Consider the following 16421-nt stretch of genomic DNA (forward strand, 5'->3'; position numbering starts at 1 on the left):
CCAATTAGACTTAGGTAAGAATTACACCAATTTATGAAATACAGTAAAATTATATGTAGCAGTTGAGCCCTGATAATATAGTCTGAGGGTTTGGATCTAGTTGTGTCCAAGGTTTCCTCCACGTTTCAGGTTATCTGAGCCTAAAAATCGCCTCTTTACTAATTTGCATGGAGAACTTGCTACCTGTGACTGAATCACACAGGAAGCTAATAACTAATAAATAAGTGGCACCATGAGTGACAAGAAAATAAAACATGCTTCTCTTTCATTGGGGAAGCTCAGGGGGAAAGTGGCATTTGAGCTTGTTCTTCTAAATATGTTTTTATTGATTTTTAGAGAGGGAGGAAGGGAGGAAAGAGATCAGCTGCCTCCTGCATAGCCCCCAACCGGGGATCAAACCCACAACTTGACTGGGAATTGAACCAGTGACCTTTCGGTGCACAGGATGATGCTCCACCCAACTGAGCCATACCAGTTTCTTGATATGTAGAAATGGACAACAGAACATTCAGATGGATAGAACAAAGGGGAAGTTGTCAAAAACTGTGCAGACTGGCAAAAGTATATTCAGAGCAGAATAGTATGACTAAAAAGGTCAGCTTGGGCTGTTCAGTAGAGGACCTTAAATTCCAACAGAATATCCAACTAGTGTTATCCAGGTGAACATGGAAAATGTTATACTATAGCTCGGCCTGGAAATATCGGTTGGGAGTCACCTACAGAAAAGTAGTTCAAGCCATCAGGTGTCTGAACCACTTATTATAATGGCAGCTGATGTATTTGGAACATTCATTCGGGTCAGGCATTATGCTAATACTAAAGGCCCAGTGCACAGATTCGTGCACCAGTTGGGGGGTCCCTCAGCCTGGACTGCACCCTTTTGCAACCTGGGACCCCTCAGGGGATGTAGCAGTGTGCAAAGTGGCAGGCGGTCCAGGGAAGAGCCGGAGCCAGGCTCAGTGCTCCTGCTCCTATCCGCTCACTGCTGGCTCCTTGGCTCCTTAGCTCCTTAGTGCTGCGGGAGAGGCACCCATTGCTGCTGCTGCATTTGCCAGCCATGAGCCCAGCTTCTGGCTGAGCAGCGCTCCCGGCTGTGGGAGCACACTGACCACCAGGGGGCAGCTCCTGCATTGAGCATCTGCCCCCAGGTGGTCAGTGCACAGCATAGCGACCGGTCATTCTGGTCGTTCCATTGTAATGGTCACTTAGGCTTTTATATCTATAGATATGGTAATTATATAGTTTTACTTCATCCTTAGAGAAGCCCTATAAGGTAGGCAAAGATTCACAGCTCCTCATTCACATAAGTCATGAGGAAAAGGTTCCAGAAAGGATTCTGTCAAAAAGGAGGAGGAGGAGGAGGAGGAGGAGGAGGAGGAGGAGGAGGAGGAGGAGGAGGAGGAGGAGGAGGGAGGAGAAGGAGAAGAAGAAAAATTGATAAAGGGAGGAAACAGAAAAAGAGCCAATGGTAGGCAAAGAACTTTGCAATATGTATGGTTAATCTAAATGGATAATGATTGATTGGGAATGTGTACTATGAACACTAAAGATCCTTGAAATATGAGACATTTGGCAAGGGAAAGCCCAATAATAGTCTGGAACTAAAATACTATTAATCTGAGCAATATCCAGGAATTGGGAATCAAATGGGCATATATATAAAAGTAATAACAATAAAATTTTTGTTTTGTGGAGGATGAGGAGAGCATGGGGGTGGGGGGCATTTGTTGAAGTAATGGTGGCTATTTGTTGTCTTTCTGTTATTGGTTTCTATTTGATTCCATTACACCCAAGTAATTTTTTACAAAGATGCAAAAGCAATTTAATGGAGAGAGAATGGTCTTTTCAATGAAAGATAATGGAGCAATAGCACATCCATAAGTTTTTCAAAATCCAAATTTTATACCTTGAATAAAAATTAACCCAAAATGCATCATGGTCTTAAATATTAAATTATAAAACTTTCAGAAAACATACACTGGAAATATACTCTGTATGATTTCAATTCCATTCAATTTGTGGAGGTTTATTTAATGAACCAGGATATGGTCTATTTTGGTGACTGTCCTAGGGCACTTGAATAATATTGTATATTCTGCTGTTGTTGGGTAAACTGTTTTATGTATGTTGGTTAGATTTCATTGTTTATTGTGTTGTTCATATCTTTTATATTTTGCTGGTTTTTCATCTAATAGCTCTAACAGCTGCTAAAAATAGATGTATATCCCCAAATATAATTATGGATTTGTCTATTGCTTCACATATTTTGAGGCTCTGTTATTTGCTCAATAGATATTTAGATTGTTGTGTGTTCATGGTGAATTGAGTTTTTTATCATTATGTTATATCTGTCTTTATCTCTAGTAAGTGTCTTTATGATGTCTGCCTTATCTGATATTGATAGAGCCACTCTCTATTATTAATGAGGGCATAGTCAATCTTCTCCCTTCCTTTAGTTTTGAGCTATCAGGGCTGCTGAATTTGAAGTGAGTGTCTCGTAAACATCATATAGTTCTGTGATTTTTTTTATCCACTCTGCCAGTCTATACCTTTTAATTGTTGTATTTTGACAATTTACATTTAAGGTAATTATTAATATTAGCACTTACGTCTGCCATTTTATTATTTCTTTTCTGTTTCTTTTCTCTTTTTCTCTTTTCTTGCCTTCCTATGGGTTACTTCAACATTTTTTATGATTCTATCTTGACTTACTTATCATGTTTGGAGTGTTTATTCTTGTATAGTTTCCTTAGTGGTTGCTCTGCATATCATAACATACATATGTGATTTATCATATCTACTGCCTTCAATGTTTTACCATTTTGTGAAAGGTGAGGAAACAACTCTTCCATTTAAGTGACTTTACCTTCCCCACTTTTAAATATAAGTCTTTATTTTTTTTTAATTAATTGGGGTGACACTGGCCGACATGAACATATAAGTTTCATGTGTGGATTTATATGTTACAAAGTCTGTTACCAGGTAAATATTCATCTTAAGTACCAGATATTGTTTTATTTTTGTTTCAGTTATTAAATATGATTTCTAAACCTCATAAGAAAATGAGTCTTGTGTATGTTCCCATGTTCTGCTCTTTCTGTTGTCCTTCCTTCCTAATAATCCAAGAGTTCTTCTTTTATAATTTTATTTCTAGTTAAAGAACTTCCTTAGTTGTTCTTTTAGGGCCAGTATGCTAGCAACAAGTTTTGTGTTTGTTTATTTTTAGTTTTTCTTCATCTGCATATGTCTTTATTCCCCTTCATTTCTGGAGGATAGTTTCATCAGATAGAATATTCACAATTAACAGTTCTTTCATTTTAGCTCTTGAAAAATTTGTGCCAATTCCTTCTGGCCTCCATAGTTTCAGATGAGAATTCTGTTGTCATTCAAACTGGCATCTTCCTATAGGTGAATTTTTTTCTCTATTACTGCTTTTAAAATATTTATCTTCAGTTTTCATAAGTGTGAATTTTATATGTCTTAGCATGGACTTCTTTAGATTTGTCCTCTTTGGGATTTATTCAGCTTCTTGAATCTGTAGGTTTATGGCTTTCACCAAATTTGGAACATTTCCAGCCTTTATTTCTTTAAATACTTTATGAATCCATTTTTTTACTCCTTTCCTTCTGGGATTCTGGTGATACAAATGTTGGATCTTTTATCATTCTCCCACAAGTCCCTGAGGTTCTGTCCTTTTGTTTTCAGTCTCTTCTCTTTTTTCAGATTGTGTAAATTCTACTTTCCTGTCCTCAAGTTCACTGATTCCATCCTCTGTCATTACCACTCTACTATTGCACTACACCAGTAAGATTATTATTTTAATTATTTTGTTTTTCAGCTTTTAATTTCCATTTGGTTCTTTTTTTATTACTTCTTTGCTGAGATTTTTTTAAATTTTAGTTTTCATTTGTTTCAAGATAATCTGTAATTCCTTTTGAATATAGTTATGATGGCTGCTTTTAAAAACCTGCCAGATAATTCCAGCATCTGTTTCATCATGGTATTGATGCCAATTGATTGTCTTTTCTTGTTCAAGTTGTGATTTTCCTGGTTCTTGGTATGATAGGTGATTTTTATTATAGGCTTGACATTAGTTATGTTAGAAGTCTCTGGGTCCTATTTAAATATTTTATTTTAGCAAGCAGTCACCCTGTTTAGATTTAGCATATAGATTCTGCCTAATTTTGTAGGCTCTGTTTCCAATGATAAATTAACTTTTAGAGCATTTGAGGTGTTATTTTGGTCTGCTTGATTTATCTTGTGCAAACTGGAGCTTCTACTTGTCACTGCATACGCTGCCTAACAGGGCAGAAGAGCTTTTGTAGGCCAGGCCACCTGACACCTCTAGGTGGGGGAGGGGAGTCTCAGTTACCTGAGAACAATAAGTCTTCCTAAGCTGTTAATTTGTTGTGGTGGGATCCCCCCAGCCAGTGTCATCCTGCCTCCTGGTATGTCTCAGTGGGTGTGTGGGATCTCTGGCCTGACAGGGAAGGAGAACATGTGCCCTGGCCACTCTTTGTCAATGGGTTTTCTGATTCATCCCACTTGCTGATGCTACTGAGTTCAGCTGGTATTGTTGGTGAGTCCCTTGTTTGATCCAGGAGAGGAATGAGTCTCCCTTGGCTGCCTTCTATTGCTAGAGTGCTGGTCAGGAAACACCAGGCTTGTGTCATGAGTTTCTGTTGGTTGGGTGGTTGTGTCTCCTGTCCTGGGTTCCCCAACAAGCTCGCCTTCTTTGCGCCTTTCAGAGCCATCATTTGGTATCTTTATGTTATTTCCAGAATTTAGAGTTGTGCTTAAAAGGGAGGGAAACAGAGAGAAATAAGTCTACACCATCTCCTCTAGACTGCTAGTCTGATCTCCTTTTAGTGCTTCTACTTGACTAAATCCCACTGCCAGTGAGCCAGTGAGCCAGTGAAAGAGCATGTCAATGCAATGCAGACAGGCTGCCGGCCTAGAGCACCGGGCAGAATGGAGGAGGGTGAAAAGTGACCTGGAGAGGCAAAAAACATTGGACAACCATTTTTTTTTAAAGAAAAAATCAAAACATTCTTAAATCTACAAAGACTAAGTATTTACCCCTCCCATACCATCATTAAAAGAATATCATCTGAGGAAGAAAAGTAACCTCACAGGGAAGGATGGAGACTCAAGAAAGTGAGCCGAGAAATGAATAAAATATGTTGGTATATTCAATTAAACATTTTTACCTACCAAGAGACCCAAATCTTGGATTTAGAGATGATACTAAATCCTTATATAAAAATAACACGAGTGGTTTAATGAGCAGTTAAAGCATAATACTGTCCCTGTCTTGTTGAGAGGAAGATAGCAGTCTTAGCTAACTTTAGACTTTCCAATTTTCTGTTGGAAAATTTACAATCATAATGGATATTTAAATTTTTTAAGGGAATTACTAAAAGAATAGCTATTTAAACTATAGTTTTCCATCATGTATGTGAGGGAAATGGAAAATATAGCAATTTTTATCATTTTTTTAAAAGGCAGAAAAAGGGAGAAGAAAAAGAAACAAGACAGAAAAATATGATAAAGGGAAAACACAAAATAGATTGCTTGCACTATTTGAAAACACACAGAGCACACAGAGTCATGAACAAATCATTCAATTTAGCAAAAGGCATATTATATATAGCCTGCTTTGTGCTCAAGGGCTTTAAAAGAGTAAGGCAGCTCTGCTTTCTCATGGAAATTGATAATTAACCAGCTCTGTGAAGGATGTATTGATGTGGGTTGGGGAGGGAGGGTAAAAATCAATCCCTGGAAAAACTGTTTCCTGCTTCTCTTTCCTGTCCCCAGCCAGCCTCCCCACCCAGCTGAAACCTGGACCTTCAAACTCCAACCCATTCCTTCACTTGCTTTGCCTTCCTTTCAGGTCTCTGAGTCTCACACCTGTTCTACTTCAGATAAAAATAAACATGTGGGGAAAGTAACAATCAGTAAGCAAATCTATAGTTTTACAATTATTTTCCAAAACAATGAAACAACCAATAGCAGTTGTTGTGTCTAATCATCTTTAAATCCCCAGGACTCTGCACAAAAGCAACTGATATACAGAAGTTATGAATACAAGAAAGAAGGTAGGAAGGAGAATGGGAGGGTCCAAGGGAGGGTACAGGGAAGGGAGAACCAATAGACATTTACTTGGCACTTGCTATGTGCTAAACATTGAGGAAATATAATTGCAAACACATGGTTTTTACATTTATGGGATCCATATCTGATGGTGTTAAAGGGCCTCAGCTCCATTCACAAGCAGCTAATGGATTTCAAAAGTACTGAGTCATTGTAAGCATGTGCTCCTCCTGCTGGTCCTCACTACCCCTTCCCAGCCCCATCTCCACAGAGAGAGTGCTGTGGGCTGATGATTGCCTCATCCTGTGTCTTAGTCCATGCAGGTTACTCTAACAGAATACCACAGACTAGGTGGTTCATAAACAACAGACATCTATTTTCCACAGTTCGGGAGGCTAGAAAGTAAAAGGTCTAGGCATGGGCAGCTTCTGTGTCCAGTGAGAGCTGGCTTCCTGGTTCATAGACAGCTGTCTTCTTGCTATGTCCTCACATCATGGAAGAGCCAAGGAAGCTCTCTGAGATCTCTTTCATAAAGGTATTAATCCCATCATGAGGCCTCCACTCCATGACCTACGCACCCCCCAAAAGTCCTACCTCCAAATATCCTCACATTGGTGGTTAGGTTTTTAACATGAAAATGTTGGGAGAACACAAACATTCAGTCTGCAGCACCCTGCACTGGTCCTCCCTCTTTCCACTAAGCCAGTGGTCAGCAAACTGCGGCTCCCAAGCCACATGCGGCTCTTTGGCCCCCTTGAGTGTGGCTCTTCCACAAAATACCCACTTCTGTGCATGGGCCACGAAGTTTCAATCGCACTGTACGTGCTCGCCCACAAGTGGTATTTTGTGCTATTTTGTGGTATTTTGTGGAAGAGCCACGCTCAAGGAGCCAAAGAGCCACATGTGACTCACAAGCCCCAGTTTGCCAACCACAGCACTAAGCCAAAGCAAATTAGGTTCATCTGGAGGTTAAAGTCATGTGACTGAACAATCTGTGTTGGCAGAATTCTTTAATTGCTCTTTCCTCCTCATTCCTGTAGGGTGTGAGAAAGTTAATATGTGGAAGTTGTATTATTTCTGCTAAATCTAAGGAACCATATCTGATTCATGTGTTGGTCCTTCTAGAACCTAACCCAATGCTCAGTGTTCAAGCAGAGTTGCACATATTTTCATGAAAGCAGTAGGAGGGTAGAGTCCTAAACCAAGGAATACTTGTTAAGATCTGAGATCAAATAATATCAATGGACCTAAAAGTCTTAGCAATTTAAAAACCTACAAAATAAGCTTTAGGAAAAAGAAGGATTTAAAAATCGATGTAGGAAAAACCAAGATGGCGGCATAGGTAAACACCGGAGAATGCTGCCTCGCACAACCACTTCAAAAATACAACTAAAAGACGGAAGGGACATTACCCAGAACCACAGGAAAGCTGGCTGAGGGGAAATTCTACAACTAGAAGGAAAGAGAAAAGCATACCGAGACTCAGAGGAGGTGCAGTGCTGAAGTCAAATACTAAGGTGCAAAGGTGTGTGTGGAGCGGGCTGGCGGCCGAGGGTGCGGTTGTTGTTTTCAATCGGGAGGGAGTCTCAGGCTCTGGGCTCCAGTTCCAGGTGAGTCTCTGGGGACCCAGACTCAAACGGGAGAAGCAGGACTGTCTGGCATTGGTCGGAACTCGAGGGCAGCTTTCTCTCCAAGGTACTTGCAGCGGTCGCTGGGACACTGAGAGGCAGAGCCTCTGGGGACCGGACTGAGAGAAGCCATAACTGCTCACTCCGCCCACCCTGTTGATCCCCTGGGACCCGCCCCGCCCAAGCCCTGCACAGAGGCATTTGCTGGTTAGCCTCAGGCAAAGGCTAGATTAGCACCTCCCTAGAGGACAGAAGTTCTCCCACTGCAGACACAGCTGATTCTCACAGCCAGTTGGCCTGGAGGTCAAATCCCCCCCAGTGTTACCTACAACAATCAAGGCTTAACTAAAACAAGACGGCGCACAAAGACCACTAGGGGGTGCACCAAGAAAGCGTAGAAAATGCAGAGACAAAGAAACAGGACAGAAATGGAGGAAGGCAAAATGCTGGATATAGAGCTCAAAACCACACTTTTAAGGTCTCTCAAGAACTGTCTAGAAGCCGCCGATAAATTTAGTAAGGCCCTCAAAAAGACTGCTGAGACCGCCAATAAATATAGTGAGATCCTCAAGAAATCTAATGAGACCCTCAAGGTTGTGATAAAGGACCAACTAGAAATTAAGCATACACGGACTGAAATAAAGGATATTATGCAGAGTTCCAACAGCAGACTAGAGGATCGCAAGAATCAAGTCAAAGATTTGAAATACGAAGAAGCAAAAAACATCCAACCGGAAAAGCAAAATGAAAAAAGAATCCGAAAATATGAAGACAGTGTAAGGAGCCTCTGGGACAACTTCAAGTGTGCCAACATCAGAATTATAGGGGTACCAGAAGATGAGAGAGAGCAAGATATTGAAAACCTATTTGAAGAAATAATGACAGAAAACTTCCCCTACCTGGTCAAAGAAATAGACTTACAAGTCCAGGAAGCACAGAGAACCCCAAACAAAAGGAATCCAAAGAGGACCACACCAAGACACATCATAATTAAAATGCCAAGAGCAAAAGACAAAGAGAGAATCTTAAAAGCAGCAAGAGAAAGAAACTCAGTTACCTACAAGGGAATACCCATACAACTGTCAGCTGATTTCTCAACAGAAACTTTGCAGGCCAGAAGGGTATGGCAAGAAATATTCAAAGTGATGAATACCAAGAACCTACAACCAAGATTACTTTATCCAGCAAAGCTATCATTCAGAATAGAAGGTCAGATAAAGAGCTTCACAGATAAGGAAAAGCTAAAGGAGTTCATCACCACCAAACCAGCATTATATGAAATGCTGAAAGGTACCCTTTAAGGAGAGGAAGAAGAAGAAAAAGGTAAAGATACAAATTATGAACAACAAATATGCATCTATCAACAAGTGAATCTAAGAATTAAGTGAGTAAATAATCTGATGAACAGAATGAACTGGTGATTATAATAGAATCAGGTACATAGAAAGGGAATGGACTGACTATTCTTGGGGGGGGGGGAAGGGTGTGGGGGATGCTGGAAGAGACTGGACAAAAATCGTGCACCTATGGATGAGGACAGTGGGTGGGTAGTGAAGGCGGAGGGTGGGGTGGGAACTGGGAGGAGGGGAGTCATGGGGGGAAAAAAGAGGAACAAATGTAATAATCTGAACAATAAAGATTTAATTTTTAAAAAAATCTATGTAATATTAAATACCTGACATGCTCGTTCAGAATGCCAAATGGTAATTTCTTGAGATAGCTCTATAACCTTAGAAAACTCATTAAAATTGCCTGGATGTTGCACTAACAGGTCTAAAAACTAAAATTCTTTGAATGTCTCTTCCAAGTATGAGAAATGGCTCACAGGTATATCAAAGGGCACATCTGCATCACAGGAAGTGGAGCTACTGTGCTATGAAAATGAGTATTCAACTGTTATGCAACTACCATAGGAAGTTATTTACCCACCTTGATATAGACTAGAATCTTTCAGCTGATGAGGATTCAAAAAGATCTCATTTATGGTCTAAAACTCACCTATCTACCTCTGCATTGGGAGGTTTTTTCCCTCATCTTTGGGGCTAATGGTGAAGTACAGAAAACTGATGAGATAAGTCATCTGATTTTTTTTTAATTTACTCAAAAGTAAACAAAAAATGGGAAGAGACTATGGAAATTATATCAATATGCCTCCATAAACAATTTTTATTTTAGTTCTCACAATGAACACATAAGGTGATATTATTATTATTGCTATTTTATCATCATCATCATTATCATCATTATTTCATGGGTAAGAAACATGGATTTGTCTCTATTCATTTCCTAAGGCTACCATTATAAATCACCACAGACTGGGTGGCTTAAAACAACATCAATGTATTTTCTCACTGTTCAGGAGTTCAGCAAGGGATCAGCAGAGCTGGTTTCCTCTGTAGGCTGAGGGAGAAACCATGCTATGCTCCTCCTGGCTTCTGGTGGTTGTCTAAATACATCTCTTACACTCAGCTAACTTTACTGAAAGTTGAAAACACAGCTTAAGCCCATATGTGCTCTTTTTAGCAAATCTACCTTAGTAACACATCCATGGGCAGCAGCTTTAATTCTTCATGAAGGTCACCAGATTCTTGAATGCCCAGACTTCTTCAGGGGTTGGGAGGGCCTTCCACCAAATGTCTTGCTAATGGCTGATCTTGCATGTGCCACATTGGAAACACCTGCTAGATTCTATGTCCCAGACATTCCACCCACATCCACCTTTAAATCACTCTCTTTAGATCACAGCCACCAAGTATCAGGGTCAAGTCTGAAATACAGATGTCATGGCTCTAACTGCAATGCACCATTTCAGCTTTTTGGTTTTCTCACGTTTTCCAAGTTCAGTTCCTGTGGCATAGCATGTGCACTGATCATCTGTAGCACCATCCTGGACTCCAGGAAACAGTCAAGTACAAAATCTGTCTGTTTACCATCTAGGCCTTCAGGACTCATTCTAAAGGTCAGAGAATAATAAGGGCACCCACCATTCAACAAAGGCCTGAGCAAAGGATGAGGAGGACAACTGCTCATGACAATAAGTTGTTTTACTCAGAGAGAGGACAATGGCAACAAAGGAAAAAACTTTTTTGTGGCTATCAGCATCCCAGAAGTGAATACAACCTGAGAAATCTAACAAGAAAGTAGAAAAATATAGTGGATCTTCTTATGTATTTATCTTATGATAACCATATTAGCATGGATCACAGGTGTCTTATGTCTCGGTTTTAAATTTTAATATAATACTATTTTCTGCTTTATCCCAATATCCTTTTTATGCTACTTTCCATGTTGCTGGCCTTCGAAAGATAAACAGAAGTTTACCAGGAACAAGCATGGAAGCAGGCTGACCTGGGAAGTAGCTGTGGTGCTGTGAGGGCAGGATGCCAGCAGATGCTGGACCATTTGACTTAATATGGGGTGCTTTGTGAAAAAGGCATCTTAAAGAAAGGTTGGTGCCAAATTGAAGGACTCATTGGGCTTTGCTAAAGAGTTTGACTTTAGGGGGAGAAACTAAGATGGCGGCATAGGTAAACACCAGAAATTGCTGCCTCCCACAACAACTTCAAAAATACAACGAAAAGACAAAACAGACATCATCCAGAACTACAGGAAGGCTGGTTGAGTGTAAATTCTACAACTAGAAGAAAAGAGAAAAGCACACTGAGACTCAGAGGAGCTGCGGAAGTAAAGTGCAAAGGTACGGAGGCTCGAGTGCACGCGGAAAGGGGCTGGTACCTGAGGACACGGCTGTCGTTTTGAATCGGGAGGGAGTCACAAGCTCCTGACTGCTCTGAACTCTGGTTCCGGGAAGTCTCTGGGGACCCAGGACTCATACAGGGAGAAACTGGACTGTCTGGCAGCAGGCAGAACTCTGAACTTGAGGCCGGCTTTCCCTCAGAGGTGCTTGCAGCAATTATTGGGACACTGAGACGCATGGCCCCTTACGGCAGGGCTGAGGACCAGCCATAGCTGCTTGCTCCGCCCTTTGGTTCCCTGAGACCCCGCCCCACCCAGGCTGTGGCAGAGACTTTTGCATATGAATGTCCTGGCCCTTTGCAACCTGAAATTTACCTAACAAATTACAGCTAGGCCAGACAGACCCAGAACTTCCAAGAGAAGGCCCAAGGCCCCACAGCAGCTTGCATTGCTTCACAGCTGGGCCTCATCAGGGCACCTCCAAACTCCAAAAAAGGAAGGGGAATCTGCAGTTCTCTTCTTAGCTCCTGCTGGGTAACCTCAGGCAGAGGCTAAATTAGCACCTCCTTAGATCCAAGAGCCAGTGTACCCAGTGGTCAGAGGGGGACCACCCAGATTACAACTCCTCAGATCCATAAGGGACACACTCAGGGGGTAGGCTCAGTGAGCACCAAAGCCCCACTGAAGCAAGTCTTGCCCCAGAAGGGTGTCTCCAGAACAGTTCTCCCACTGCAGACACAGCTGATTCTCACAGCCAATTGGCCTGGAGGTCAATTCCTCCCAGTGATCCTACAACAATCAAGGCATAACTACAACAAGACTGTGCACAAAGCCCACAAGGGGGTGCACCAAGAGTGTCCACCCCAGGTAATTGGGGAGGCTGAGCCACTGGGCCCTACAGGACACCTAGCACACAAAACCACTCCACCAACACAGGGAAGCATAAAAAATGCGGAGACAAAGAAACAGGTCACAAATGACAGAAATGGAGGAAAGCAAACGACTGGATATAGAGTTCAAAACCACGTTTATAAGGTTTTTCAAGAATTTTATGGAAACCGCTGATAAATTTAGTGAGACCCTGGAGGATATGAAAAAAGACCAACTAGAAATTAAGCATACACTGACTGAAATAAAGAATAATATACAGAGATCCAACAGCAGACTAGAGGATCCCAAGAATCAAGTCAAAGATTTGAAATACGAAGAAACAAAAAATACCTGACCAAAAAAGAAAAAAGATCCCCAAAATATGAAGATAGTGTAAGCAGCCTCTGGGACAACTTCAAGCGTACCAACATCAGAATTATAGGGGTACCAGAAGATGAGAGAGAGCAAGATATTGAAAACCTATTTGAAGAAATAATGACAGAAAACTTCCCCTACCTGGTCAAAGAAATAGACTTACAAGTCCAGGAAGCACAGAGAACCCCAAACAAAAGGAACCCAAAGAGGACCACACCAAGACACATCATAATTAAAATGCCAAGAGCAAAAGACAAAGAGAGAATCTTAAAAGCAGCAAGAAAAAGACAGTCAGTTACCTACAAGGGAGTACCCATACAACTGTCAGCTGATTTCTCAACAGAAACCATGCAGGCCAGAAGAGAGTGGCAATAAATATTCAAAGTGATGAATAAGCAAGAACCTACAACCAAGATTACTTTATCCAGCAAAGCTATCATTCAGAATAGAAGGTCAGATAAAGAGCTTCACAGATAAGGAAAAGCTAAAGGAGTTCATCACCACCAAACCAGCATTATATGAAATGCTGAAAGGTATTCTTTAAGAAGAGAAAGAAGAAAAAGGAACCCTTACCATTTGCCACAGCATGGATGGAACTGGAGAGCGGATAAATACCACATGATCTCACTCATTTGTGGAATATAATGAACAACATAAACTGATGAACAAGGACTGATCCAGACACGGAGAGGCATTGATTGGACTGTCGGGCCTTGGAGGGAAGGTAGGGGAGGGTGGGGGTAAAAGGGAAAGATCAACCAAAGGACTTATATGGAAGCATATAGGCCTAACCAATGGACACAGACAACAGGGGGGTGAGGGCATGAGGGGGGGGGGTAGGGGGCAACGTGGGGATAAGGACACATATGTAATATCTTAATCAATAAAAAAACATTTTTAAAAAAAGGGTTTGACTTTATAGACAGTGGAGAAAAGTCTATTTTTAGATTGGAAAAATTATAAAATTCATATTGTGGGGAAAATAACTCTAGTGGTAAAGTACACATCTAATGAAGAAACAGGCAGCGGAGGGCCTTGGTGGACACCTGTCACAACAGCCCAAATGAGACTCAATCTTCACTAAGGTAGTGGCCAAGGATACTAAGGAAAGGCCAGTTCAATAGCTATTTAAGAGGCAGAGTGAAAAAAAAGGTGGGGGGACATATTAATACTTTCAACAATAAAGATTTTTTTAAAAACCAGCAGACTGGACAGAAATTGGGAACCTAGTGGATACTGGAATAAAGAAGAAATCAAGGACATCGATGAATTGTGGTATTTGCACTGAGATTGGATAGTGCTCTGGGCTACACAGAACTCTTAAATGACTTTCCTGATTCATGATTGACAACCTGGAACCTGATGTCTTGTTTCACTTTTCTATACTGAAGCACAAGTACTGTTTTTCTACCAAATCACAGTCCCATGAACTTTTCTTTACTCACTTTACTGATACCCTTTTCTCTTTTTTGCCCCCTACTTGGAGATATCCTCAAGAATTTATCACCCTGTTCAGTTGGTTCAGTGTGTTAGTGCATCGGCCTGTGCACTGAAGGGTTATGGGTTCGATTCCCGGTCAGGGCACATACCTAGGTTGCTGGTTCAATCCCTAGTCAGAGTGCATATGAGATGCAGCCAAACAATGTTTCTCTCTGTTCTCTCTTATCTTTCCTCCCCTCCTCCTCCTCCTCCTCCTCCTCCTCCTCCTCCTCCTCCTCCTCCTTCTTCTTCTTCTTCTTCTTCTTCTCTCTCTCTCTCTCTCTCCTCTCTCTCTCCTCCCCTCTCCCCAGACGCAGTGAAATATGTCCTTTTTACATTGAATTTTTCAATAAATCAACCAACACTGCGGCCCCTAGCTATCCACATTCCCAGCCCTGCTCTTTCACTCAGACCTTTACCTCCAAATGCCTGTAGGTGCCCCGCCATCATCCCAAACTCAGCATATTCAAATAGGACTATACATTACCTTTCCACAAAAACTGGCCCTTCTATTAATGCCCTCTTATCATTTTTTTTTTCATTCTCCCAAACTATCAGCCTTGAAACCATTTTAGAAATAAAAGAGCATAGATTTTGGAATCAGACATTCTGGATGAATATATGACTTGACCAATTACTAATCATGTGATTTTGGGCAAGCTAATTAATCTTTCTAAACCTCTGCTTCTTCAGTAGGAATATGGGAGTAATAACACTAAACTCAGAGGAATGTTATAGAAAGTAAATGAGACCCTATGGACAAAGGCCCAGCCCAGGACCTAGCACAAAGTAAGCTCTCAGCAACTGTGGGTTCCCAACTCCTACACCTTTTCCTTCCTTCCTTATCCAACAGGTCACCAAGTCCTATAGTCTCTTCCTGTTAAATTCTGGATTTTCCCTTCTTTCTCCATTTCCAGTATGATTCTAAATTACATGTTCTCGTTTCTCAACCATTCTTTAACAGTCTCAGAACTGTTCTAACTACTTTCGTCTAGTGTATTCTTGTTCATACTCCATGTTGCCAGATCTGTATTCCTAAAACATTGATCACTTTCATCCTGTCAGATATCCCTGGCATGCACAAGCTGGGTACTCAGATAAATACGGCTAACACATGTGTACGTGTGTGCTTCCTCACACACTTGTTTTCTTATCATTTAAGTGAAACGGATCTTTTCTGTTGCCTTCCACTCCCTTCATATCTTCCTACAGAGGTGAGCTCAGGAATCAGCAGTGAGCACTCAGTCAACGCGGCCATCAGCCCAGTAATTAACAAGGCTGTTCCTAGAACATTGCTCAATTTACAGCAATATCTTTTTTGGAAGACACAAAGTTAATGAATTCATAGAATTCCAGAGAACAATGGAAAGGGAAAAGGCAAAATGACTTTAAAGGAAAGTCTCAAGCCATGTGGAATCCATGATGGAAGATGATATTTCATTGACAGTAACTATAATGATAAAACATTGAGAAATTAACATAATATAAAACATGCATGAAAGTTATAAAACCCTGTGAGGTAACTGCTAGGGGGAGGGTGCAAAAAACACATCCTCCCCCCTTTTTAAATTTCTTAAAAAAAGAAAACTGTGAGAAAAATCCTAAAGGAGCTGAAGGCATGTGCCTTAGCGAGGGAATTACTAAAGCAAGAAGGAAAGCACCCCTAGATTTGGGGGGTGCCCTTGCCATGGTTTTCCCTCCATAGCCTACATTTGTGTCTATCACAGAGATCATCTAGTTGCGTTTGAATTTCCTCTCTAGTTGCCTGACTCCCTACTAGACTAGCGGGGTTTTTAAGCAGAGATTACCTCTTTACTATGGCATCCCCTATACCTAGCATAGTGTGTGGCACAGAGTAGGCATTCTATAGATATTTATAGAATATGAAGTAATATGGAGTATGCAAAATGAAGGAAGAAAGGAAGGAAGGTAGGTAGCAAGGGAAAAGGGAAAGAAGAGGGGGAAGGATGACCTAGGCACTCTATATATGTGTTCTTTTAGGAGTGCTTTCCACATATTAACTTATGGGTCACAGCGCTACGTGGTAAGTATTAACATATCCCCATTTTTACAGAAGAAGGAACTAAGGTACAGAGAGGTTAAAAAACTTACAAGGTCACCCAACTCAGAAGTAGTGATGCTGAGATTCAAACCAGGACAGTCCAGCTCGAGTCTATGCTTTTAATCATTCACTGAGCTGCCATTTGGTACATGAGAAATTTGAAGCACTGGTCAGCTGAAAGTCCAAAGTCAAACTACTAGTAAGTGGTGAGGCCATAT

The sequence above is a fragment of the Myotis daubentonii genome, chromosome 2, assembly GCF_963259705.1.
Source record: "Myotis daubentonii chromosome 2, mMyoDau2.1, whole genome shotgun sequence".
NCBI classification, from domain to species: domain Eukaryota; kingdom Metazoa; phylum Chordata; class Mammalia; order Chiroptera; family Vespertilionidae; genus Myotis; species Myotis daubentonii.